The following is a 25,000-nucleotide window of genomic DNA, read 5'->3' as shown; positions in this document are numbered from 1 at the left end:
TTTTTTGCCTCGAAGAGTTCGTCGGAGACGAAGAAGCAACCTTCAGTGCAAACGTAGCACTCTTTTGTGCAACCGCCCAAACAACGCCCCCTCTACCCTCTGTCGAAACACTCGGCATTGCTGCTCCCTAAGGTGAGCTTCTCCTCATAGGCAATTCCGCTCTTATCCGGTCACGTTTGTGTGCCCGAATTTCGCAAGGCAACCTCCATGGGACATGGAAAAGACTCGAGAAGAGAGCTCGCTCACGGGAGAGAGAAGCCAAGGAGACCACGAGAGTGCTGAGAGTGGGACAGCGCTGAATAGGCGGGAGAAGCCTGCGCGTATAAACGGAGATATATATCCAATTGCAACGAAGGAACGTGCCAAAGATCGAGAACAATGGCAGAAATGCTAGTAACGTGCACTTCGGGACCAACGCATCACCGGAAGACAACCGCCAAACATCGAAAGAGTCGCGATGCTCCGCAACCTACGTGCAAAGCGGTCGCACACCGGGTAAGGGAGTGAGAGCCCCAAACATAGCTGGGCGAGGCGCTCACTCCGCTCTTTAATATCTCGTTAATACCGCCAAGGAAATGGCACAAGCACACACACACAAGCATCCTCGGAAGAGGACAGTTCGAGTGACAGGTCAAATCCAAGAGTTCCGAAGACTACCTCCAGGAACAATCGGGAACAAGACCGATTACAAGTCGTCGAGTCTGTTACTGGGCGAACACGAGATGCGCACAGGAAATCGATCAGCCCTCACAATGGCCCAAGGCCAGAGATCGGACTGCTACGATTTACCCCAACAATCATCGTGCCACTCTTCGCAGAGAGGTGATAGACGCCAACGAGCCCGCGCATAGCAATCGAGGTGTAAAAAGGGCGTTGAAGGCAGGAAGCCTGGACGAAAGAGGCTACGAGGTCACCTCGAAGCGGTCTAAGAATCGGGCGCACTTGGGGCGACTACCAGTGCCAACCCCTTATCCCGCGGTGCGTCCGACACACAGAAATTTCCAAGGCGGCCAAGGAGCCTCCCCGCATAGCAATCGGGGTGTGAGGTTACGGATGCAGCATTGATAGCAATCGAGGTGTGAGGCGAAGGATGCAGAAGTGAGAGCCGAGGGATGTAGCAGAGATAGCAATCGGGGTGTGTGATGCAGAAGAGATAGCAATCGAGGTGTGCGGTGGGAAGGGCCCAGCAGCCAGAATGCATGAAGCGACGGATGAAGCAGTGATGACAACCGGGCTGTGAGGAGAGGAGGGATGCAGCCAAGAAAGCAATCAGGGCTCGAGGCAAGGGATGCATCAAGGATAGCAATCATGTTGTGAGGCGAGATTCCAAAGGCTAAACGTGAGAGGCTGCAGGGTCGACTCAGAGAGGTCTATGCATGTGAGAGGCTGAAAGCAAGGTCGACTCGGAGCGGTCTATGCATCGGGCGCGCTTGGGGCGACTACCAGTGCCAACCCCTTATCCCGCGACGCGTCCGACAAAGAGAACGTTCCAAGGCGGCAGAGGAGGTTACCAGCCGAAGGATGCAGTAGCAATAACAGGTATAGTTCCGCGGCGGCCGAGAAGACTCACCGCATAGGAATCGGGATGCGAGGCGAGGGATGCGGCGGGAAGGCCCCGACGGCTAAACGGAAGAGGCTGCAGGGCCGCCTCGGAATGGTCCAAGCATCGGATGCGATTGGGACGACTACCAGTGCCAACCCCTTATCCCGCGATGCGTCCGATACACAGATAGTTCCAAGGCGGCCGAGGAGCCTCACCGCATATCAATCGGGGTGCGAGGCGAGGGATGGGGCGGGAAGGCCCCAACGGCTAGACGGAAGAGGCTTCAGGGCCACCTCGGAATGGTCCAAGCATCGGACGCGCTTGGGGCGACTGCCAGTGCCAACCCCTTATCCCGCGATGCGTCCGATACACAGATGGTTCCAAGGCGGCCGAGGAGCCTCACCGCATAGCAATCGGGGGTGCGAGGCGAGGGATGGGGCGGGAAGGCCCCAACGGCTAGACGGAAGAGGCTTCAGGGCCGCCTAGGAATGGTCCAAGCATCGGACACGCTTGGGGCGACTACCAGTGACAGCCCCCTATCCCGCGATGCGTCCGATACGAAGATGGTTCCAAGGCGGCCGAGGAGCCTCACCGCATAGCAATCGGGGTGCGAGGTGGGGGATGCGGCGAGATGGCCCCAACGGCTAGACGGAAGAGGCCACAGGGCCGCGTCGGAATAGTCCAAGCATCGGACGCGCTTGGGGCGACTACCAGTGACAACCCCTTATCCCGCGATGCGTCCGATACGAAGATAGTTCCAAGGCGGCCGAGGAGCCTCACCGCATAGCAATCGGGGTGCGAGGTGGGGGATGCGGCGAGATGGCCCCAACGGCTAGACGGAAGAGGCTGCAGGGCCGCCTCGGAATAGTCCAAGCATCGGACGCGCTTGGGGCCACTACCAGTGACAACCCCTTATCCCGCAATGCGTCCGATACGAAGATAGTTCCAAGGCGGCCGAAGAGCCTCACCGCATAGCAATCGGGGTGCGAGGTGGGGGATGCGGCGAGATGGCCCCAACGGCTAGACGGAAGAGGCCACAGGGCCGCCTCGGAATAGTCCAAGCATCGGACGCGCTTGGGGCGACTACCAGTGACAACCCCTTATCCCGCGATGCGTCCGATACGAAGATAGTTCCCAGGCGGCCGAGGAGCCTCACCGCATAGCAATCGGGGTGCGAGGCGAGGGATGCGGCGAGATGGCCCCAAAGGCTAGACGGAAGAGGCTGCAGGGCTGCCTCGGAATAGTCCAAGCATCGGACGCGCTTGGGGCGACTACCACTGCCAACCCCTTATCCCGCGATGCGTCCGATACACAGATAGTTCCGAGGCGGCCGAGGAGGTGGGGGATGCAGCGAGATGGCCCCAACGGCTAGACGGAAGAGGCTGCAGGGCCGCCTCGGAATAGTCCAAGCATCGGACGCGCTTGGGGCGACTACCAGTGACAACCCCTTATCCCGCGATGCGTCCGATACACAGATAGTTCCGAGGCGGCCAAGGAGCCTCACCGCATAGCAATCGTGGTGCGAGGTGGGGGATGCGGCGAGATGGCCCCAACGGCTAGACGGAAGAGGCTGCAGGGCCGCCTCGGAATGGTCCAAGCATCGGATGCGCTTGGGGCGACTACCACTGCCAACCCCTTATCCCGCGATGCGTCCGATACACAGATAGTTCCAAGGCGGCCGAGGAGCCTCACAGCATAGCAATCAGGGTGCGAGGCGAGGGATGCGGCGAGAAAGCCCCAACGGCTAGAGGGAAGAGGCTTCAGGTCCGCCTCGGAATGGTCCAAGCATCGGACGCGCTTGGGGCGACTACCAGTGACAACCCCTTATCCCGCGACGCGTCCGATACACAGATAGTTCCAAGGCGGCCGAGGAGCCTCACCGCATAGCAATCGGGGTGCGAGGCGAGGGATGCGGCGAGAAGGACCCAACGGCTACACGGAAGAGGCTTCGGGGCCGCCTCGGAATGGTCCAAGCATCGGACGCGCTTGGGGCGACTACCAGTGACAACCCCTTATCCCGCGACGCGTCCGATACACAGATAGTTCCAAGGCGGCCGAGGAGCCTCACCGCATAGCAATCGGGGTGCGAGGCGAGGGATGCGGCGAGAAGGACCCAACGGCTACACGGAAGAGGCTTCGGGGCCGCCTCGGAATGGTCCAAGCATCGGACGCGCTTGGGGCGACTACCAGTGACAACCCCTTATCCCGCGACGCGTCCGATACACAGATAGTTCCAAGGCGGCCGAGGAGCCTCACCGCATAGCAATCGGGGTGCGAGGCGAGGGATGCGGCGAGAAGGACCCAACGGCTAGACGGAAGAGGCTTCGGGTCCGCCTCGGAATGGTCCAAGCATCGGACGCGCTTGGGGCGACTACCAGTGACAACCCCTTATCCCGCGACGCGTCCGATACACAGATAGTTCCAAGGCGGCCGAGGAGCCTCACCGCATAGCAATCGGGGTGCGAGGCGAGGGATGCGGCGAGAAGGACCCAACGGCTAGACGGAAGAGGCTTCGGGTCCGCCTCGGAATGGTCCAAGCATCGGACGCGCTTGGGGCGACTACCAGTGACAACCCCTTATCCCGCGACGCGTCCGATACACAGATAGTTCCAAGGCGGCCGAGGAGCCTCACCGCATAGCAATCGGGGTGCGAGGCGAGGGATGCGGCGAGAAGGACCCAACGGCTAGACGGAAGAGGCTTCGGGTCCGCCTCGGAATGGTCCAAGCATCGGACGCGCTTGGGGCGACTACCAGTGACAACCCCTTATCCCGCGACGCGTCCGATACACAGATAGTTCCGAGGCGGCCGAGGAGCCTCACCGCATAGCAATCGGGGTGCGAGGCGAAGGATGCGGCGAGAAGGACCCAACGGCTAGACGGAAGAGGCTTCGGGTCCGCCTCGGAATGGTCTAAGCATCGGACGCGCTTGGGGCGACTACCAGTGACAACCCCTTATCCCGCGACGCGTCCGATACACAGATAGTTCCAAGGCGGCCGAGGAGCCTCACCGCATAGCAATCGGGGTGCGAGGCGAGGGATGCGGCGAGAAGGACCCAACGGCTAGACGGAAGAGGCTTCAGGGCCGCCTCGGAATGGTCCAAGCATCGAACGCGCTTGGGGCGACTACCAGTGACAACCCCTTATCCCGCGACGCGTCCGATACACAGATAGTTCCGAGGCGGCCGAGGAGCCTCACCGCATAGCAATCGGGGTGCGAGGCGAGGGATGCAGCGAGAAGGACCCAACGGCTAGACGGAAGAGGCTTCAGGGCCGCCTCGGAATGGTCCAAGCATCGGACGCGCTTGGGGCGACTACCAGTGACAACCCCTTATCCCGCGACGCGTCCGATACACAGATAGTTCCGAGGCGGCCGAGGAGCCTCACCGCATAGCAATCGGGGTGCGAGGCGAGGGATGCGGCGAGAAGGACCCAACGGCTAGACGGAAGAGGCTTCAGGGCCGCCTCGGAATGGTCCAAGCATCGGACGCGCTTGGGGCGACTACCAATGACAACCCCTTATCCCGCGACGCGTCCGATACACAGATAGTTCCGAGGCGGCCGAGGAGCCTCACCGCATAGCAATCGGGGTGCGAGGCGAGGGATGCGGCGAGAAGGACCCAACGGCTAGACGGAAGAGGCTTCAGGGCCGCCTCGGAATGGTCCAAGCATCGGACGCGCTTGGGGCGACTACCAGTGACAACCCCTTATCCCGCGACGCGTCGGATACACAGATAGTTCCGAGGCGGCCGAGGAGCCTCACCGCATAGCAATCGGGGTGCGAGGCGAGGGATGCGGCGAGAAGGACCCAACGGCTAGACGGAAGAGGCTTCAGGGCCGCCTCGGAATGGTCCAAGCATCGGACGCGCTTGGGGCGACTACCGTTGCCAACCCCTTATCCCGCGATGCGTCTGATACACAGATAGTTCCGAGGCGGCCGAGGAGCCTCACCGCATAGCAATCGGGTTGCGAGGCAGATTATTGGGAAGGGAACCCCCTGGGATGCGGCTCAAGCAGTGCCCAAAGGGACTGGAATGCGGAATCACATCGAGAGACCCAAATGCTATACGAGGGCTCAAATCGAATTATCGATTTGGCCACGACATGGACGCATCGGAACGACTACCTTTGCCGAACCACTCGCAATTGCATCCATACCGAAACCAATAGACATTTCCGTTAGAGCCCTCGCATAGCATTCGGGAATCTCGCATGCCCCTCTAAATCGACCAATGCTGGCGCTCAATGAAAATCCGAGCGCTACCACCGTTCGAGCGCCAGCATTGGTCGAGTTAGAGGGGCACGGGGGAGAATGCTCCAGTCAACACCTCCCCTATATAAGTTATTTGTCCGATTCTCGCACAACCGTAGTCTGCCTCGTCGAATCAAACAACGGTCCCAGATTCCGACTTCCGTTCCGTAGAGACCCAAAAGCTAGATGGAGGCTCGCAAGAAAGAGAGTCGGCGCATAGCAATCGGGTTTCTCGAACGTTTAGGGACCGAGCTCACTTGCGGATAGGGCAAAATCCGCCAAGCAACCCAAAAGCTAGACGGGGGCTCGAATCGAATCGCCTAGGCGGCCACAACAACGACGTGTTGGATCGACTACCAGTGCCAAACCATTCAGCAAGACTAGTCTGTGTCGAGGCCGGATAGAGATTCTCAGAGAGCGCCCGCATAGCATTTAGGAGACCTGCCGCGTCCCTCACACTCGACAAATGGTGGTGCACGTTTATAAATCCGAGCGATCCCAACCCTTTCAAGCACCAACATCGGTCGAGATAGAGGGGCACGGAGGGGGCTGCGTGAGACAACACAGTCCCCTATATAAGTTATTTGTCCGATTCTCACACATCCGAAGAATGGTCATCAAATCGGACAACAGCCCAAACTTCCGACTTCCGTCCCAGAAAGCCCAAGAGCTATCTAAAACGTTCATGGCCGGAACTCGATCGCGGCTATACCAGTCCGCCAAGCAACCCAAAAGCTAGACTGGAGCTCTAGTCGAATCACCTCTGTGGCCATTGCAAGGACGTGTTGGAGCGACTACCATTGCCGAACCATTCCGCAGGTCGAGTCCATACCAAGGCCGCATAGAGATTCACGATGAGCTCCTGCATAGCAATCAGGAGACTTGCCGTGTCCATCACAATCGATAAATCCTGGTGCAAGATTTTTGCATCCGAGCGCTCCAACCAGTCGAGCACCAGCATCAATCGACATAAACGGGCACGGGGGGAGGATGCTCGAGAACACTACCTCCCCTATATAAGTTATTTGTCCGATTCTCAAGCAGCCGAAGTCTGGTCATCGAATCGGGTCAAAGACCACAACTTCCGACTTTACCCACAATGCAAGTCATCGAATCGAACATCGGCCCCCGAGTCGGACTCCATGCGTATGTCAGGTCATCGGACCCAAATTCCGCCTTCCTGCGCATGGCGGGCCATCAATATCAACTCGGTCATCGGACCCAAACTCCGCCTTTTTGCGTATGGCACGCCTTCAAATCGGTCATCGGACCCAAATTCCGCCTTCCTGTGCATGGCGGGCCATCAACATCAACTCGGTCATCGGACCCAAATTCCGCCTTTCTGCGCATGGCACGCCATCAACTCGGTCATCGGACCCAAATTCCGCCTTCCTGCGCATGGCAGGTCATCGGACACAAATTCAGACCTCGCCAATATGCCTACGTATCGAATCGGTCATCGGACCCAACTTCCGACTTCATCCATACTGTAGGGTCTTTGAGGTTGGCGCGGTGCGCTCAACCCAGGGAGTCGACCCATCGAAGCATACACCTCCCCTATATAAGCTATTTGTCCGATTCCCACACCTGTGTAGTTTGCACCTCTGACCAGGACATCGACCCCAACTTCCGAACTCGACTGCAACGACGGCACCAGCGCCTTGGTGCGCACCTTGCGACGCACAGTCCCAACATTCGCCTTCCTGCACATGGCAGGTCATCGGACCCAAATTCCGACCTCGCGAGTATGCCTACATATCGAATCGGTCATCGGACCCAACTTCCGACTTCATCCATACCGTAGGGTCTTTGAGGTTGGCGCGGTGCGCTCAACCCGGGGAGTCGACCCAACGAAGCATACACCTCCCCTATATAAGCTATTTGTCCGATTCCCACACCTGTGTAGTTTGCACCTCCGATCAAGACATCGACCCCAACTTCCGAACTCGCCTCCAACGACCGAACCAGCGCCTTGGTGCGCACCTTGCAACGCACAGTGCCAACATTCGCCTTCCTGCACGTGGCAGGTCATCGGACCCAAATTCCGACCTCGCGAGTATGCCTACATATCGAATCGGTCATCGGACCCAACTTCCGACTTCATCCATACCGTAGGGTCTTTGAGGTTGGCGCGGTGCGCTCAACCCGGGGAGTCGACCCAACGAAGCATACACCTCCCCTATATAAGCTATTTGTCCGATTCCCACACCTGTGTAGCTTGCACCTCCGATCAGGACATCGACCCCAACTTCCGAACTCGACTAAAAAGACCGCACCAGCGCCTTGGTGTGCACCTTGCAACGCACAGTGTCAACATTCGCCTTCCTGCACATGGCAAGTCATCGGACCCAAATTCCGACCTCATGAGCATACCTACTAATCGAATTGGTCATCGGACCCAACTTCCGACTTCATCCATACCGTAGGGTCTTTGAGGTTGGCGCGGTGCGCTCAACCTGGGGAGTCGACCCATCGAAGCATACACCTCCCCTATATAAGCTATTTGTCCGATTCCGACACCTGTGTAGTTTGCACCTCCGCTCAGGACATCGACCCCAACTTCCGAACTCGCCTGCAACGACCGAACCAGCGCCTTGGTGCGCACCAAAAGTGCGCACTTTTGGAGGGCACTTTTGTGCGCTCCAAAGGTGCGCACTTTTGGAGGGCACTTTTCTGCGCTCCAAAGGTGCGCACTTTTGGAGGGCACTTTTTGGAGGGCACTTTTCTGCGCTCCAAAGGTGCGCACTTTTGGAGGGCACTTTTTGGAGGGCACTTTTCTGCGCTCCAAAGGTGCGCACTTTTGGAGGGCACTTTTTGGAGGGCACTTTTCTGCGCTCCAAAGGTGCGCACTTTTGGAGGGCACTTTTTGGAGGGCACTTTTCTGCGCTCCAAAGGTGCGCACTTTTGGAGGGCACTTTTTGGAGGGCACTTTTCTGCGCTCCAAAGGTGCGCACTTTTGGAGGGCACTTTTCTGCGCTCCAAAGGTGCGCACTTTTGGAGGGCACTTTTTGGAGGGCACTTTTCTGCGCTCCAAAGGTGCGCACTTTTGGAGGGCACTTTTTGGAGGGCACTTTTCTGCGCTCCAAAGGTGCGCACTTTTGGAGGGCACTTTTTGGAGGGCACTTTTCTGCGCTCCAAAGGTGCGCACTTTTGGAGGGCACTTTTGTGCACTCCAAAGGTGCGCACTTTTGGAGGGCACTTTTCCTGTGCTCCAAAGGTGCACACCTAGGTGAGCACCTTCGACCACACCTTGTAGCACACCAAACTCTGACTTTCGACTTCATCCGCAATGCAGGGTCTTTGAGGTTGGCGCAATGCGCACAACCAGGGGAGTCGACCCATCAAACCCAACACCTCCCCTATATAAGCTATTTGTCTGATTCTCATACATGCGTAGCCTGCAGGAGCAATTAGGACATCGACCCCAACTTTCGGCTTCTAAACGAAAACAAGGTCTTTGAGGTTGGTGTAATGCGAACAACTAGGGGAGTCAACCCATCAAACCCAACACCTCCCCTATATAAGCTATTTGTCTGATTCTCATACATGTGTAGTCTACAGGAGCAATTAGGACATCGACCCCAACTTTTGACTTCTTAACGAAAACAAGGTCTTTGAGGTTGACGTAATGCGCACAACCAGGGGAGTCGACCCATCAAACCCAACACCTCCCCTATATAAGCTATTTGTCCGATTCTCATACATGTGTAGCCTGCAGGAGCCATTAGGACATTGACCCCAACTTTTGACTTCTTAACGAAAACAAGGTCTTTGAGGTTGGCGTAATGCGCACAACCAAGGGAGTTGACCCATCAAACCCAACACCTCCCCTATATAAGCTATTTGTCTGATTCTCATACATGTGTAGCCTGCAACAACGATTAGGACATCCACCCCAACTTCTGAATTCGTCTGCGTTGACCGCACCAAAGGTGCACGCCTTGGTGCTCACCAAAATCCGACTTCCGACTTCTTCTGCTATGCGGGGTCTTTGAGGTTGGCGCAGTGCGCACAACCAGGGGAGTCAACCCACCGAATGCAACACCTCCCCTATATAAGCTATTTGTCTGATTCTCATACATGCGTAGACTGCAGCAATGATTAGGACATCCACCCCAACTTTTGACTTCTTAAACAAGACAGGGTCTTTGAAGTTGGTGCAGTGCACACAACCAGGGGAGTCGACCCATCAAACGCAACACCTCCCCTATATAAAGCTATTTGTCCGATTCTCATACGTGTAGTCTGCAGCAGCGATTAGGACATCGACCCCAACTTCCGAATTCGTTTGCATTGACCGCACCAAAGGTGCACGCCTTGGTGTGCACCCTGGAGTGCACTTTGGTGCTCACCTCGGTGCACACTTTGGTGTGCACCAAAGGTGCGCACCTTGGAGCGCACCAAAGGTGTACACTTTGGAGCGCACCACATAGGGTCTTTGAGAGGTTGGCGCAGTGCGCACACCAAGGTGGGTGTTGAGGTGCGTGCCGAGGTGGGTGGGTGCTAGGGTGCGCTCCATGGTGGGTGCCAGGGTGGGTGCGTGCTAGGGTGGATTCCAAAGAGGGTCATAGGGTGGGTGCCAAGGTGGGTTGGTGATATAGTGGGTTCAAAGGTGGGTACTAGGGTGGGTTCCAAGGTGGGTCACAAGTTGGGTGCCAGGATGCGTGGGTGTTAGGTTGGGTGCCAAGGTGGGCTCCTGCGTGGGTGGGTGCTAGGGTGGGTTTCAAGGTGGACGCGAGGGCGGGTGCCAAGGTGGGTAACAAGTTGGGTGTTAGGATGGGTGAGTGCTAGAGTGGGTGCCAAGGTGGGTGGGTGCTAAGGTGGATGCCAAGGTGGTTCACAGGGTGGGTGGGTTCTAGGGTGAGTTCCAAGGTGGGTCACAGGTTCAGTGCTAGGGTGGGTGTCAAGGCGGGTGTCGAGGTGCCTGGGTGCTAGGGTGTGGATGCCAATGTGGGTCATAGGGTGGGTACTAGGGTGGGCTGCAATGTGGGTGCCAAGGTGGGTAACATGCTCGGTGGGTTCTAAATTGGGTGCCAGGGTGGGTGTGCACCCACCTTGCCCGAGGTGGGTGCCAAGGTGCCAGTGTGGGTGGGTGCTAAGGTGGATGCCAAGGTGGGTGAGAAGGTGGGTGATAGGTTGAGTGGTAGGATGGGTGGGTGCCAAGATGGGTCACAGGGTGGGTGCAAGGGTGGGTAGGTGCTAGGGTTGGTGTCAGGGTGGGTGGGTGCTAGGTTGGGTTCCAAGGTGGGTGCGAGGGTGAGTGTCAAGGTGGGTCACAGGTTAGGTGCTAGGATGGGTGAGTGCTAGGGTGCAAAGGTGCCAGGGTGGGTGCTAGGATGGGTCGATGCTAGGGTGAGTGGCAAGGTGGGTCCACAAGTGTCAAGGTGGGTGCCGAGGTGGGTGCCAAGTCGGCGACTGCTATGGTGGATGCCAAGGTGGGTCACGGGGTGGGTGCCAAGTTGCTAGGTTGGGTTCCAAGGTGGGTGCCAACGTGGGTGCTAGGGTGCGTGGGTTAAAGGGTGTGTCACAACGTGGGTGCCAGGATGGGTGCGCACCCACACTGGCCAAGACGGGTGCGGGTGCAAGGTTGGGTTCCAAGCCCGGTCACAGGCTGGGTGCTAGGATGGGTGGGTGCCAAGGTGGGCACCAGGGTGGGTGCACCCACCCTGGCCAAGGTGGGTCACGGGGTGGGTCCTAGGGTGGGTAACGGGGTGGGTACTAAGGTGCGTGCCAAGGTGGGTCATAGGGTGGGTGCCAAGGTGGGCACCAGGGTGGGTGTGCACCAACCCTAGCCAGGGTAGGTCACGGGGTGGTTGTCGGGGTGGGCGTCAAGGAGCCAAGGTGGGTGGCAAGTAGCCAAGTTGCGTGCCAAGGTGGGTGTCGGGGTGGGTGCCAAGGATCCAAGGTGGGTGCCAAGGAACCAAGGTGGGTGTCTGGGTGGGTGCCGAGGTGGGAGCCAGGGTGGGTCCCAAGGTGAGTGCAAAGGTGGGTGCCAGGGTCAAGGTGAGTGCCAATGTGGGTTCCAAGGTGCCAGGGTCAGGGTGAGTGCCAATGTGGGTTCAAAGGTGCTAAGTTGGGTGCGAGGTTGGGTGCGAGGGTGGGTGGGTGCCAAGGTGTGCTAGGTGGAAGCCCGGGTGGGTCGGCATCCCATGGGTGTCGAGTTGGGTGCCTGATGGGTGCTTCTTGTCAAGTTTTAGTCGTCGGGACTCATTTCGAGCCTTAGAGGTCGTTTCTTGTCCGGTTGCCCTGTCTTCGACCTGGGAACCCAATTTTGGTCCTCGGGTCCCATTTTTTTTTGTCTCGCATCCCACTTTTGGCCTGTGGCCTTTTCGGGGTCGATTCTCGTTTTGGGCATCAGAGCATGTTTCTTCTCCTAAAACCCAATATTTGTTTATTAAGTCTCGGAACACATTTTTGTTCTCGTGGACCCATCATGGGTCTTGGAACGCATTTGTGGTCCTTGGGTCCCATTTTGCATCCCGAAACTTGTGTTTTGGTGCTTGATCCCTATTTTGGGTGCCCACCTTGCACCAAGTGCGCACCCGGGGCAAACCGAGCGCCTTGGTGCACCGGGGCAAGATCGAGCGTGCACCCGAGGCGCCCCGAACATGCACCAAGGTGCACTCGGCCCACATGTGAGCGCAGGTCGTTGCGCCCGAGGTGGTGTGTGGGCACCGCGTTGCAGACGGGACACTGCACGCACACGACGCCCCCTCCAGGTGCACGCACGTAGGCCGGGCCGGGTGCACACCCGACGCCCTAGCAAGGTGCGCGCACCCGGGCAGGGCTCACACTTGGCGAACGGGGCGCACTTCGCGAGGGAGGGTGTGCACCTCGACGGGGGTGGGTGGCCGGGGTGGATTCGCACGTGGGTCGCGGTTTGCTAAGTACACACTGCGACAAGCTCATAACGGGTGCGATCATACCAGCGTTAGTGCACCGGATCCCATCAGAACTCCGCAGTTAAGCGCGCTTGGGCCGGAGTAGTACTGGGATGGGTGACCTCCCGGGAAGTCCCGGTGTTGCACCCTTTTTTAGTTTTTCGCCGGGCGTCGCAATGCTATTTGAATAAACCTTTTGCCCGTTTGCGTTCTCGTCGGGGCCGGGCCGGGCCGGGGTGCGCTGCCCGCACTACCGCGCGCGCGGGGGCGACACCGAGCGCGCACCCGAGGCGCCCCGAGCACACAGGCCACGGTGCAACCCGGGCGTTGTGCGCGCACCCCGGTGCGCCCGAGGTGCTGCGCGCGCACCCAGGTGAAATCGGTGTGCACCTCGGCCAGTGCGCGCTCGGTCGAGTCGCGCACGTTGGCCAAGGTGCACGGTGATGTTTCTTACTCTAAGGTTCCGCACCAGACGCCCGGGACAGGTGAGCGAAGCTGGGCGGGGCCGGGTGCGCGACCGGGGCAGGTGCACGCAGCTGGAGAGAGCTTTGGAGCACACTTCGGAGCGCACCAATGATGCGCTCCATTCAAAAGTTTCCTGAAAAGGCAAAAAAAGTTGAGATTATAGAATTTCCCACTTGAGAGATTGTAAAAAAAAAAAATTTAAAATGAAGGAAACGCGGGTGCCAAGGTGTGCGCAGCCCAGCCAAGGTGTGCGCACCAAGGCGCCCACCCTGGCGAAGGTGCACGCAAGGTGCGCACCCGAGGCAAACCGGACAATTAACCCAACTTTCGACTTCGCGCGCACCTTGGAGCGCACTTCGGAGCGCTCCTTGGTGCGCACCAATCTTGGGCACCTCGGAGTGCACCATGGCGCCCACCAAGGTGCGCACCCGGGGCAAACCGAGCTCCGACTTCGTGCGCACCTTGGAGCGCACGAAAGGTGCGCACCATGGCGCCCACCAAGGTGCGCAGCCCAGCCAAGGCGTGCGCATCAAGGTGCGCACCCTGGCGAAGGTGCGCACCCGGGGCAAACCGAGCTCCGACTTCGTGCGCACCTTGGAGCGCACAAAAGGTGCGCAACCCAGCCAAGGTGTGCGCACCCCGGTCAAACCGAGCTCCGAATCGTGCGCACCAGAGGTGCACGCCATCGTGCGCACCTTGGAGCACACTTCGGAGCCCTCCTTGGTGCGCGCCGATGTTGCGCACCTCGGAGCGCACCCGGGGAAAACAATGCAATTAACCCGACTTTCGACTTCGTGGGCACCTCGGAGCGCTCTCGGGTTCGCACCTCGGAGCACACCGAGGTGCGCACCTTTGATGCGCTGCCTTCACCAATTTCCAGAAAAGGCAAGAAAACATTGAGAAGGTGTGCGCACCGAGGTGCCCACCCTGGCGAAGGTGCACGCGAGGTGCGCACCCGGGGCAAACCGGGCTCCGACTTCGTGCACGCCGCACCTTGGAGCACACTTCGGAGCGCTCCTTGGTGCGCACCAGGGCGCGCAACCCAGCCGAGGTGCCCACCCCGGCGAAGGTGCACGCGAGGTGCGCACCCGGGGCAAACCGGGCTCCGACTTCGTGCACGCCATGGTGCCCACCGCGGCGAAGGTGCACGCGAGGTGCGCACCCGGGGCAAACCGGGCTCCGACTTCGTGCACGCCGCACCTTGGAGCACACTTCGGAGCGCTCCTTGGTGCGCACCATGGTGCCCACCAGGGCGCGCAACCCCGCCGAAGGTGCACGCGAGGTGCGCACCCGGGGCAAACCGGGCTCCGACTTCGTGCACGCCGCACCTTGGAGCACACTTCGGAGCGCTCCTTGGTGCGCACCATGGTGCCCACCAGGGCGCGCAACCCCGCCGAAGGTGCACGCGAGGTGCGCACCCGGGGCAAACCGGGCTCCGACTTCGTGCACGCCATGGTGCGCACCGCGGCGAAGGTGCGCACCCGGGGCAAACCGGGCTCCGACTTCGTGCACGCCGCACCTTGGAGCACACTTCGGAGCGCTCCTTGGTGCGCACCAGGGCGCGCAACCCAGCCGAGGTGCCCACCCCGGCGAAGGTGCACGCGAGGTGCGTACCCGGGGCAAACCGGGCTCCGACTTCGTGCACGCCGCACCTTGGAGCACACTTCGGAGCGCTCCTTGGTGCGCACCATGGTGCCCACCAGGCCGCGCAACCCAGCCAAGGTGTGCGCACCAAGGTGCACGCGAGGTGCGCACCCGGGGCAAACCGGGGTCCGACTTCGTGCACGCCGCACCTTGGAGCACACATCGGGGCGCTCCCGGGTTCGCACCGGCGTTGCGCACCGTGGTGGGCACCTCGGAGCACACCAAGGTGGGCAGCGAGGTGCGCACCTTTGATGCGATGCCTTCACTAATTTCCATAAAAGGCAAAAAAAAAACGAGATTTTAAAATTTCCGTTTTGAAAGATAGTGAGAAAAAGGGAATGCTGGTGCCATCTTGAGCCCGCCCTGGTGCGCAGCCCAGCCAAGGTGTGCGCACCAAGGTGCCCACCCTGGCGAAGGTGCGCGCCCGGGCAATTAACCCAACTTCCAACTTCGCGCGCGCCAGGGTGGGAGCGCACCCAACAACCGGGCCTGGGAAGAGCCAATGCGAGAAACCCCACCAAACGCTCTGACAAAAAAAGAGGGGGCGCTCCAGTAACCCCGCTTCGGAGCGCACCCTGGGCAAACCCAGCCAAGGTGCCCACCCCGGCCAAGGTGCAGGCGAGGTGCGCACCCGGGGCAAACCGGGCTCCGACAACGTGCACGCCGCACCTTGGAGCACACTTCGTAGCGCTCCCGGGTGCGCACCTCAGAGCACACCAAGGTGGGCAGCGAGGTGCGCACCTTTGATGCGCTGCCTTCACTAATTTCCAGAAAAGGCAAAAAAAAAAGGAGATTTTAAAATTTCCGTTTTGAAAGATAGTGAAAAAAACGGAACGCGCGTGCCATCTTGAGCCCGCCCTGGTGCGCAGCCCAGGTAAGGTGCCCACCCTGGCAAAGGTGCGCACCCGGGCAATTAACCCTACTTCCGACTTCGTGCGCGCCAGGGTGGCAACCGGGCCTCGGAAGAGCCAATGCGAGAAACCCCACCAAACGCTCCGACAAAAAAAGAGGCGGCGCTCCAATAACCCCGCTTCGGAGCGCAGCCGGGGCAAACCCAGCCAAGGTGCCCACCCCGACGAAGGTGCACGCGAGGTGCGCACCCGGGGCAAACCGGGCTCCGACAACGTGCACGCAGCACCTTGGAGCACACTTCGAAGCACTCCCGGGTGCCCACCGGCGTTGCGCACCGTGGTGGGCAGCGAGGTGCGCACCTTTGATGCGCTGCCTTCACTAATTTCCAGAAAAAGGCAAAAAAAAATGAGATTTTAAAATTTCCGTTTTGAAAGATAGTGAAAAAAAAGGAACGCGGGTGCCATCTTGAGCCCGCCCTGGTGCGCAGCCCAGGCAAGGCATGCGCACCAAGGTGCCCACCCGAGGTGCACACCCGGGGCAAACCGGGCTCCGACTTCGTGCAGGCCGCACCTTGGAGCACACTTCGGAGCGCTCCTTGGTGCGCACCATGGTGCCCACCAGGGCGCGCAACCCAGCCAAGGTCTGCACACCAAGGTGCCCACCCCGGCGAAGGTGCACGCGAGGTGCGCACCCGGGGCAAACCGGGCTCCGACTTCGTGCACGCCATGGTGCCCACCGCGGCGAAGGTGCACGCGAGGTGCGCACCCGGGGCAAACCGGGCTCCGACTTCGTGCACGCCGCACCTTGGAGCACACTTCGGAGCGCTCCTTGGTGCGCACCATGGTGCCCACCAGGGCGCGCAACCCAGCCAAGGTGTGCGCACCAAGGTGCACGCGAGGTGCGCACCCGGGGCAAACCGGGGTCCGACTTCGTGCACGCCGCACCTTGGAGCACACATCGGAGCGCTCCCAGGTTCGCACCAGCGTTGCGCACCTTTGATGCGCTGCCTTCACTAATTTCCAGAAAAGGCAAAAAAAAACGAGATTTTAAAATTTCCGTTCTGAAAGATAGTGAAAAAAACGGAACGCGGGTGCCATCTTGAGCCCTTCCTGGTGCGCACCCCAGGCAAGTTGTGCGCACCAAGGTGCCCACCCTGGCGGAGGTGCGCGCCCGGGGCAATCCGGGCTCCGACTTCGTGCACTGCATGGTGCCCACCAAGGCGCGCAACCCAGCCAAGGTGCCCACCGCAGCGAAGGTGCACGCGAGGTGCGCACGCGAGGTGCACACCCGGGGCAAACCGGGCTCCGACTTCGTGCACGCCGCACCTTGGAGCACACTTCAGAGCGCTCCTTGGTGCGCACCAGGGCGCGCAACCCAGCCGAGGTGCCCACCCCGGCGAAGGTGCACGCGAGGTGCGCACCCGGGGCAAACCGGGCTCCGACTTCGTGCACGCCATGGTGCCCACCGCGGCGAAGGTGCGCACCCGGGGCAAACCGGGCTCCGACTTCGTGCACGCCGCACCTTGGAGCACACTTCGGAGCGCTCCTTGGTGCGCACCATGGTGCCCACCAGGCCGCGCAACCCAGCCAAGGTGTGCGCACCAAGGTGCACGCGAGGTGCGCACCCGGGGCAAACCGGGGTCCGACTTCGTGCACGCCGCACCTTGGAGCACACATCGGGGCGCTCCCGGGTTCGCACCGGCGTTGCGCACCGTGGTGGGCACCTCGGAGCACACCAAGGTGGGCAGCGAGGTGCGCACCTTTGATGCGATGCCTTCACTAATTTCCATAAAAGGCAAAAAAAAAACGAGATTTTAAAATTTCCGTTTTGAAAGATAGTGAGAAAAAGGGAATGCTGGTGCCATCTTGAGCCCGCCCTGGTGCGCAGCCCAGCCAAGGTTTGCGCACCAAGGTGCCCACCCTGGCGAAGGTGCGCGCCCGGGCAATTAACCCAACTTCCAACTTCGCGCGCGCCAGGGTGGGAGCGCACCCAACAACCGGGCCTGGGAAGAGCCAATGCGAGAAACCCCACCAAACTCTCTGACAAAAAAAGAGGGGGCGCTCCAGTAACCCCGCTTCGGAGCGCACCCTGGGCAAACCCAGCCAAGGTGCCCACCCCGGCCAAGGTGCAGGCGAGGTGCGCACCCGGGGCAAACCGGGCTCCGACAACGTGCACGCCGCACCTTGGAGCACACTTCGTAGCGCTCCCGGGTGCGCACCTCAGAGCACACCAAGGTGGGCAGCGAGGTGCGCACCTTTGATGCGCTGCCTTCACTAATTTCCAGAAAAGGCAAAAAAAAAAGGAGATTTTAAAATTTCCGTTTTGAAAGATAGTGAAAAAAACGGAACGCGCGTGCCATCTTGAGCCCGCCCTGGTGCGCAGCCCAGGTAAGGTGCCACCCTGGCAAAGGTGCGCACCCGGGCAATTAACCCTACTTCCGACTTCGTGCGCGCCAGGGTGGCAACCGGGCCTCGGAAGAGCCAATGCGAGAAACCCCACCAAACGCTCCGACAAAAAAAGAGGCGGCGCTCCAATAACCCCGCTTCGGAGCGCAGCCGGGGCAAACCAAGCCAAGGTGCCCACCCCGACGAAGGTGCACGCGAGGTGCGCACCCGGGGCAAACCGGGCTCCGACAACGTGCACGCAGCACCTTGGAGCACACTTCGAAGCACTCCCGGGTGCCCACCGGCGTTGCGCACCGTGGTGGGCAGCGAGGTGCGCACCTTTGATGCGCTGCCTTCACTAATTTCCAGAAAAAGGCAAAAAAAAATGAGATTTTAAAATTTCCGTTTTGAAAGATAGTGAAAAAAAAGGAACGCGGGTGCCATCTTGAGCCCGCCCTGGTGCGCAGCCCAGGCAAGGCATGCGCACCAAGGTGCCCACCCGAGGTGCACACCCGGGGCAAACCGGGCTCCGACTTCGTGCAGGCCGCACCTTGGAGCACACTTCGGAGCGCTCCTTGGTGCGCACCATGGTGCCCACCAGGGCGCACCCGAGGCAAACCGGGCTCCGACTTCGTGCACGCCGCACCTTGGAGCACACATCGGAGCGCTCCCAGGTTCGCACCAGCGTTGCGCACCTTTGATGCGCTGCCTTCACTAATTTCCAGAAAAGGCAAAAAAAAACGATATTTTAAAATTTCCGTTCTGAAAGATAGTGAAAAAAACGGAACGCGGGTGCCATCTTGAGCCCTTCCTGATGCGCAGCCCAGGCAAGTTGTGCGCACCAAGGTGCCCACCCTGGCGGAGGTGCGCGCCCGGGGCAAACCGGGCTCCGACTTCGTGCACTGCATGGTGCCCACCAAGGCGCGCAACCCAGCCAAGGTGCCCACCGCAGCGAAGGTGCACGCGAGGTGCGCACCCGAGGTGCACACCCGGGGCAAACCGGGCTCCGACTTCGTGCACGCCGCACCTTGGAGCACACTTCAGAGCGCTCCTTGGTACGCACCAGGGCGCGCAACCCAGCCAAGGTGCTCACCCCAGCGAAGGTGCACGCGAGGTGCGCACCCGGGGCAAACCGGGCTCGGACTTCGTGCACGCCGCACCTTGGAGCACACATCGGAGCGCTCCCGGGTTCGCACCAGCATTGCGCACCTTTGATGCGCTGCCTTCACTAATTTCCAGAAAAGGCAAAAAAAAGAAAAAAATGAGATTTTAAAATTTCCGTTTTGAAAGATAGTGAAAAAAACGGAACGCGGGTGCCATCTTGAGCCCGCCCTGGTGTGCAGCCCAGGCAAGTTGTGCGCACCAAGGCACCCACCCTGGCCAAGGTGGGTCACGGGGTGGGTCCTAGGGTGGGTAACGGGGTGGGTACTAAGGTGCGTGCCAAGGTGGGTCATAGGGTGGGTGCCAAGGTGGGCACCAGGGTGGGTGTGCACCAACCCTAGCCAGGGTAGGTCACGGGGTGGTTGTCGGGGTGGGCGTCAAGGAGCCAAGGTGGGTGGCAAGTAGCCAAGTTGCGTGCCAAGGTGGGTGTCGGGGTGGGTGCCAAGGATCCAAGGTGGGTGCCAAGGAACCAAGGTGGGTGTCTGGGTGGGTGCCGAGGTGGGAGCCAGGGTGGGTCCCAAGGTGAGTGCAAAGGTGGGTGCCAGGGTCAAGGTGAGTGCCAATGTGGGTTCCAAGGTGCCAGGGTCAGGGTGAGTGCCAATGTGGGTTCAAAGGTGCTAAGTTGGGTGCGAGGTTGGGTGCGAGGGTGGGTGGGTGCCAAGGTGTGCTAGGTGGAAGCCCGGGTGGGTCGGCATCCCATGGGTGTCGAGTTGGGTGCCTGATGGGTGCTTCTTGTCAAGTTTTAGTCGTCGGGACTCATTTCGAGCCTTAGAGGTCGTTTCTTGTCCGGTTGCCCTGTCTTCGACCTGGGAACCCAATTTTGGTCCTCGGGTCCCATTTTTTTTTGTCTCGCATCCCACTTTTGGCCTGTGGCCTTTTCGGGGTCGATTCTCGTTTTGGGCATCAGAGCATGTTTCTTCTCCTAAAACCCAATATTTGTTTATTAAGTCTCGGAACACATTTTTGTTCTCGTGGACCCATCATGGGTCTTGGAACGCATTTGTGGTCCTTGGGTCCCATTTTGCATCCCGAAACTTGTGTTTTGGTGCTTGATCCCTATTTTGGGTGCCCACCTTGCACCAAGTGCGCACCCGGGGCAAACCGAGCGCCTTGGTGCACCGGGGCAAGATCGAGCGTGCACCCGAGGCGCCCCGAACATGCACCAAGGTGCACTCGGCCCACATGTGAGCGCAGGTCGTTGCGCCCGAGGTGGTGTGTGGGCACCGCGTTGCAGACGGGACACTGCACGCACACGACGCCCCCTCCAGGTGCACGCACGTAGGCCGGGCCGGGTGCACACCCGACGCCCTAGCAAGGTGCGCGCACCCGGGCAGGGCTCACACTTGGCGAACGGGGCGCACTTCGCGAGGGAGGGTGTGCACCTCGACGGGGGTGGGTGGCCGGGGTGGATTCGCACGTGGGTCGCGGTTTGCTAAGTACACACTGCGACAAGCTCATAACGGGTGCGATCATACCAGCGTTAGTGCACCGGATCCCATCAGAACTCCGCAGTTAAGCGCGCTTGGGCCGGAGTAGTACTGGGATGGGTGACCTCCCGGGAAGTCCCGGTGTTGCACCCTTTTTTAGTTTTTCGCCGGGCGTCGCAATGCTATTTGAATAAACCTTTTGCCCGTTTGCGTTCTCGTCGGGGCCGGGCCGGGCCGGGGTGCGCTGCCCGCACTACCGCGCGCGCGGGGGCGACACCGAGCGCGCACCCGAGGCGCCCCGAGCACACAGGCCACGGTGCAACCCGGGCGTTGTGCGCGCACCCCGGTGCGCCCGAGGTGCTGCGCGCGCACCCAGGTGAAATCGGTGTGCACCTCGGCCAGTGCGCGCTCGGTCGAGTCGCGCACGTTGGCCAAGGTGCACGGTGATGTTTCTTACTCTAAGGTTCCGCACCAGACGCCCGGGACAGGTGAGCGAAGCTGGGCGGGGCCGGGTGCGCGGCCGGGGCAGGTGCACGCAGCTGGAGAGAGCTTTGGAGCACACTTCGGAGCGCACCAATGATGCGCTCCATTCAAAAGTTTCCTGAAAAGGCAAAAAAAGTTGAGATTATAGAATTTCCCACTTGAGAGATTGTAAAAAAAAAAAATTTAAAATGAAGGAAACGCGGGTGCCAAGGTGTGCGCAGCCCAGCCAAGGTGTGCGCACCAAGGCGCCCACCCTGGCGAAGGTGCACGCAAGGTGCGCACCCGAGGCAAACCGGACAATTAACCCAACTTTCGACTTCGCGCGCACCTTGGAGCGCACTTCGGAGCGCTCCTTGGTGCGCACCAATCTTGGGCACCTCGGAGTGCACCATGGCGCCCACCAAGGTGCGCACCCGGGGCAAACCGAGCTCCGACTTCGTGCGCACCTTGGAGCGCACGAAAGGTGCGCACCATGGCGCCCACCAAGGTGCGCAGCCCAGCCAAGGCGTGCGCATCAAGGTGCGCACCCTGGCGAAGGTGCGCACCCGGGGCAAACCGAGCTCCGACTTCGTGCGCACCTTGGAGCGCACAAAAGGTGCGCAACCCAGCCAAGGTGTGCGCACCCCGGTCAAACCGAGCTCCGAATCGTGCGCACCAGAGGTGCACGCCATCGTGCGCACCTTGGAGCACACTTCGGAGCCCTCCTTGGTGCGCGCCGATGTTGCGCACCTCGGAGCGCACCCGGGGAAAACAATGCAATTAACCCGACTTTCGACTTCGTGGGCACCTCGGAGCGCTCTCGGGTTCGCACCTCGGAGCACACCGAGGTGCGCACCTTTGATGCGCTGCCTTCACCAATTTCCAGAAAAGGCAAGAAAACATTGAGAAGGTGTGCGCACCGAGGTGCCCACCCTGGCGAAGGTGCACGCGAGGTGCGCACCCGGGGCAAACCGGGCTCCGACTTCGTGCACGCCGCACCTTGGAGCACACTTCGGAGCGCTCCTTGGTGCGCACCAGGGCGCGCAACCCAGCCGAGGTGCCCACCCCGGCGAAGGTGCACGCGAGGTGCGCACCCGGGGCAAACCGGGCTCCGACTTCGTGCACGCCATGGTGCCCACCGCGGCGAAGGTGCACGCGAGGTGCGCACCCGGGGCAAACCGGGCTCCGACTTCGTGCACGCCGCACCTTGGAGCACACTTCGGAGCGCTCCTTGGTGCGCACCATGGTGCCCACCAGGGCGCGCAACCCCGCCGAAGGTGCACGCGAGGTGCGCACCCGGGGCAAACCGGGCTCCGACTTCGTGCACGCCGCACCTTGGAGCACACTTCGGAGCGCTCCTTGGTGCGCACCATGGTGCCCACCAGGGCGCGCAACCCCGCCGAAGGTGCACGCGAGGTGCGCACCCGGGGCAAACCGGGCTCCGACTTCGTGCACGCCATGGTGCGCACCGCGGCGAAGGTGCGCACCCGGGGCAAACCGGGCTCCGACTTCGTGCACGCCGCACCTTGGAGCACACTTCGGAGCGCTCCTTGGTGCGCACCAGGGCGCGCAACCCAGCCGAGGTGCCCACCCCGGCGAAGGTGCACGCGAGGTGCGTACCCGGGGCAAACCGGGCTCCGACTTCGTGCACGCCGCACCTTGGAGCACACTTCGGAGCGCTCCTTGGTGCGCACCATGGTGCCCACCAGGCCGCGCAACCCAGCCAAGGTGTGCGCACCAAGGTGCACGCGAGGTGCGCACCCGGGGCAAACCGGGGTCCGACTTCGTGCACGCCGCACCTTGGAGCACACATCGGGGCGCTCCCGGGTTCGCACCGGCGTTGCGCACCGTGGTGGGCACCTCGGAGCACACCAAGGTGGGCAGCGAGGTGCGCACCTTTGATGCGATGCCTTCACTAATTTCCATAAAAGGCAAAAAAAAAACGAGATTTTAAAATTTCCGTTTTGAAAGATAGTGAGAAAAAGGGAATGCTGGTGCCATCTTGAGCCCGCCCTGGTGCGCAGCCCAGCCAAGGTGTGCGCACCAAGGTGCCCACCCTGGCGAAGGTGCGCGCCCGGGCAATTAACCCAACTTCCAACTTCGCGCGCGCCAGGGTGGGAGCGCACCCAACAACCGGGCCTGGGAAGAGCCAATGCGAGAAACCCCACCAAACGCTCTGACAAAAAAAGAGGGGGCGCTCCAGTAACCCCGCTTCGGAGCGCACCCTGGGCAAACCCAGCCAAGGTGCCCACCCCGGCCAAGGTGCAGGCGAGGTGCGCACCCGGGGCAAACCGGGCTCCGACAACGTGCACGCCGCACCTTGGAGCACACTTCGTAGCGCTCCCGGGTGCGCACCTCAGAGCACACCAAGGTGGGCAGCGAGGTGCGCACCTTTGATGCGCTGCCTTCACTAATTTCCAGAAAAGGCAAAAAAAAAAGGAGATTTTAAAATTTCCGTTTTGAAAGATAGTGAAAAAAACGGAACGCGCGTGCCATCTTGAGCCCGCCCTGGTGCGCAGCCCAGGTAAGGTGCCCACCCTGGCAAAGGTGCGCACCCGGGCAATTAACCCTACTTCCGACTTCGTGCGCGCCAGGGTGGCAACCGGGCCTCGGAAGAGCCAATGCGAGAAACCCCACCAAACGCTCCGACAAAAAAAGAGGCGGCGCTCCAATAACCCCGCTTCGGAGCGCAGCCGGGGCAAACCCAGCCAAGGTGCCCACCCCGACGAAGGTGCACGCGAGGTGCGCACCCGGGGCAAACCGGGCTCCGACAACGTGCACGCAGCACCTTGGAGCACACTTCGAAGCACTCCCGGGTGCCCACCGGCGTTGCGCACCGTGGTGGGCAGCGAGGTGCGCACCTTTGATGCGCTGCCTTCACTAATTTCCAGAAAAAGGCAAAAAAAAATGAGATTTTAAAATTTCCGTTTTGAAAGATAGTGAAAAAAAAGGAACGCGGGTGCCATCTTGAGCCCGCCCTGGTGCGCAGCCCAGGCAAGGCATGCGCACCAAGGTGCCCACCCGAGGTGCACACCCGGGGCAAACCGGGCTCCGACTTCGTGCAGGCCGCACCTTGGAGCACACTTCGGAGCGCTCCTTGGTGCGCACCATGGTGCCCACCAGGGCGCGCAACCCAGCCAAGGTCTGCACACCAAGGTGCCCACCCCGGCGAAGGTGCACGCGAGGTGCGCACCCGGGGCAAACCGGGCTCCGACTTCGTGCACGCCATGGTGCCCACCGCGGCGAAGGTGCACGCGAGGTGCGCACCCGGGGCAAACCGGGCTCCGACTTCGTGCACGCCGCACCTTGGAGCACACTTCGGAGCGCTCCTTGGTGCGCACCATGGTGCCCACCAGGGCGCGCAACCCAGCCAAGGTGTGCGCACCAAGGTGCACGCGAGGTGCGCACCCGGGGCAAACTGGGGTCCGACTTCGTGCACGCCGCACCTTGGAGCACACATCGGAGCGCTCCCAGGTTCGCACCAGCGTTGCGCACCTTTGATGCGCTGCCTTCACTAATTTCCAGAAAAGGCAAAAAAAAACGAGATTTTAAAATTTCCGTTCTGAAAGATAGTGAAAAAAACGGAACGCGGGTGCCATCTTGAGCCCTTCCTGGTGCGCAGCCCAGGCAAGTTGTGCGCACCAAGGTGCCCACCCTGGCGGAGGTGCGCGCCCGGGGCAATCCGGGCTCCGACTTCGTGCACTGCATGGTGCCCACCAAGGCGCGCAACCCAGCCAAGGTGCCCACCGCAGCGAAGGTGCACGCGAGGTGCGCACCCGAGGTGCACACCCGGGGCAAACCGGGCTCCGACTTCGTGCACGCCGCACCTTGGAGCACACTTCAGAGCGCTCCTTGGTGCGCACCAGGGCGCGCAACCCAACCAAGGTCTGCACACCAAGGTGCTCACCCCGGCGAAGGTGCACGCGAGGTGC

The 25,000-nt window shown here is 60.7% G+C and overlaps 2 non-coding genes across 2 annotated transcripts; both read left to right on the top strand.

Annotated features, from left to right (window-relative positions):
* The first annotated feature begins 12,704 nt into the window (after positions 1-12,704).
* LOC131864996 (5S ribosomal RNA) lies at positions 12,705-12,823 on the top strand. The gene has a single exon (XR_009363722.1). It is a non-coding gene; the product is annotated as a 5S ribosomal RNA (ribosomal RNA).
* Positions 12,824-20,640: 7,817 nt separating this feature from the next.
* LOC131865056 (5S ribosomal RNA) lies at positions 20,641-20,759 on the top strand. The gene has a single exon (XR_009363788.1). It is a non-coding gene; the product is annotated as a 5S ribosomal RNA (ribosomal RNA).
* The last annotated feature ends 4,241 nt before the right edge of the window (positions 20,760-25,000 follow it).

The sequence above is a fragment of the Cryptomeria japonica genome, unplaced genomic scaffold (genome assembly GCF_030272615.1).
Source record: "Cryptomeria japonica unplaced genomic scaffold, Sugi_1.0 HiC_scaffold_100, whole genome shotgun sequence".
In the NCBI taxonomy this organism is placed as follows: Eukaryota; Viridiplantae; Streptophyta; class Pinopsida; order Cupressales; family Cupressaceae; genus Cryptomeria; species Cryptomeria japonica.
Note: the sequence above shows the minus strand (reverse complement) of the source record. Positions and strands in the feature narration are given on the sequence as shown.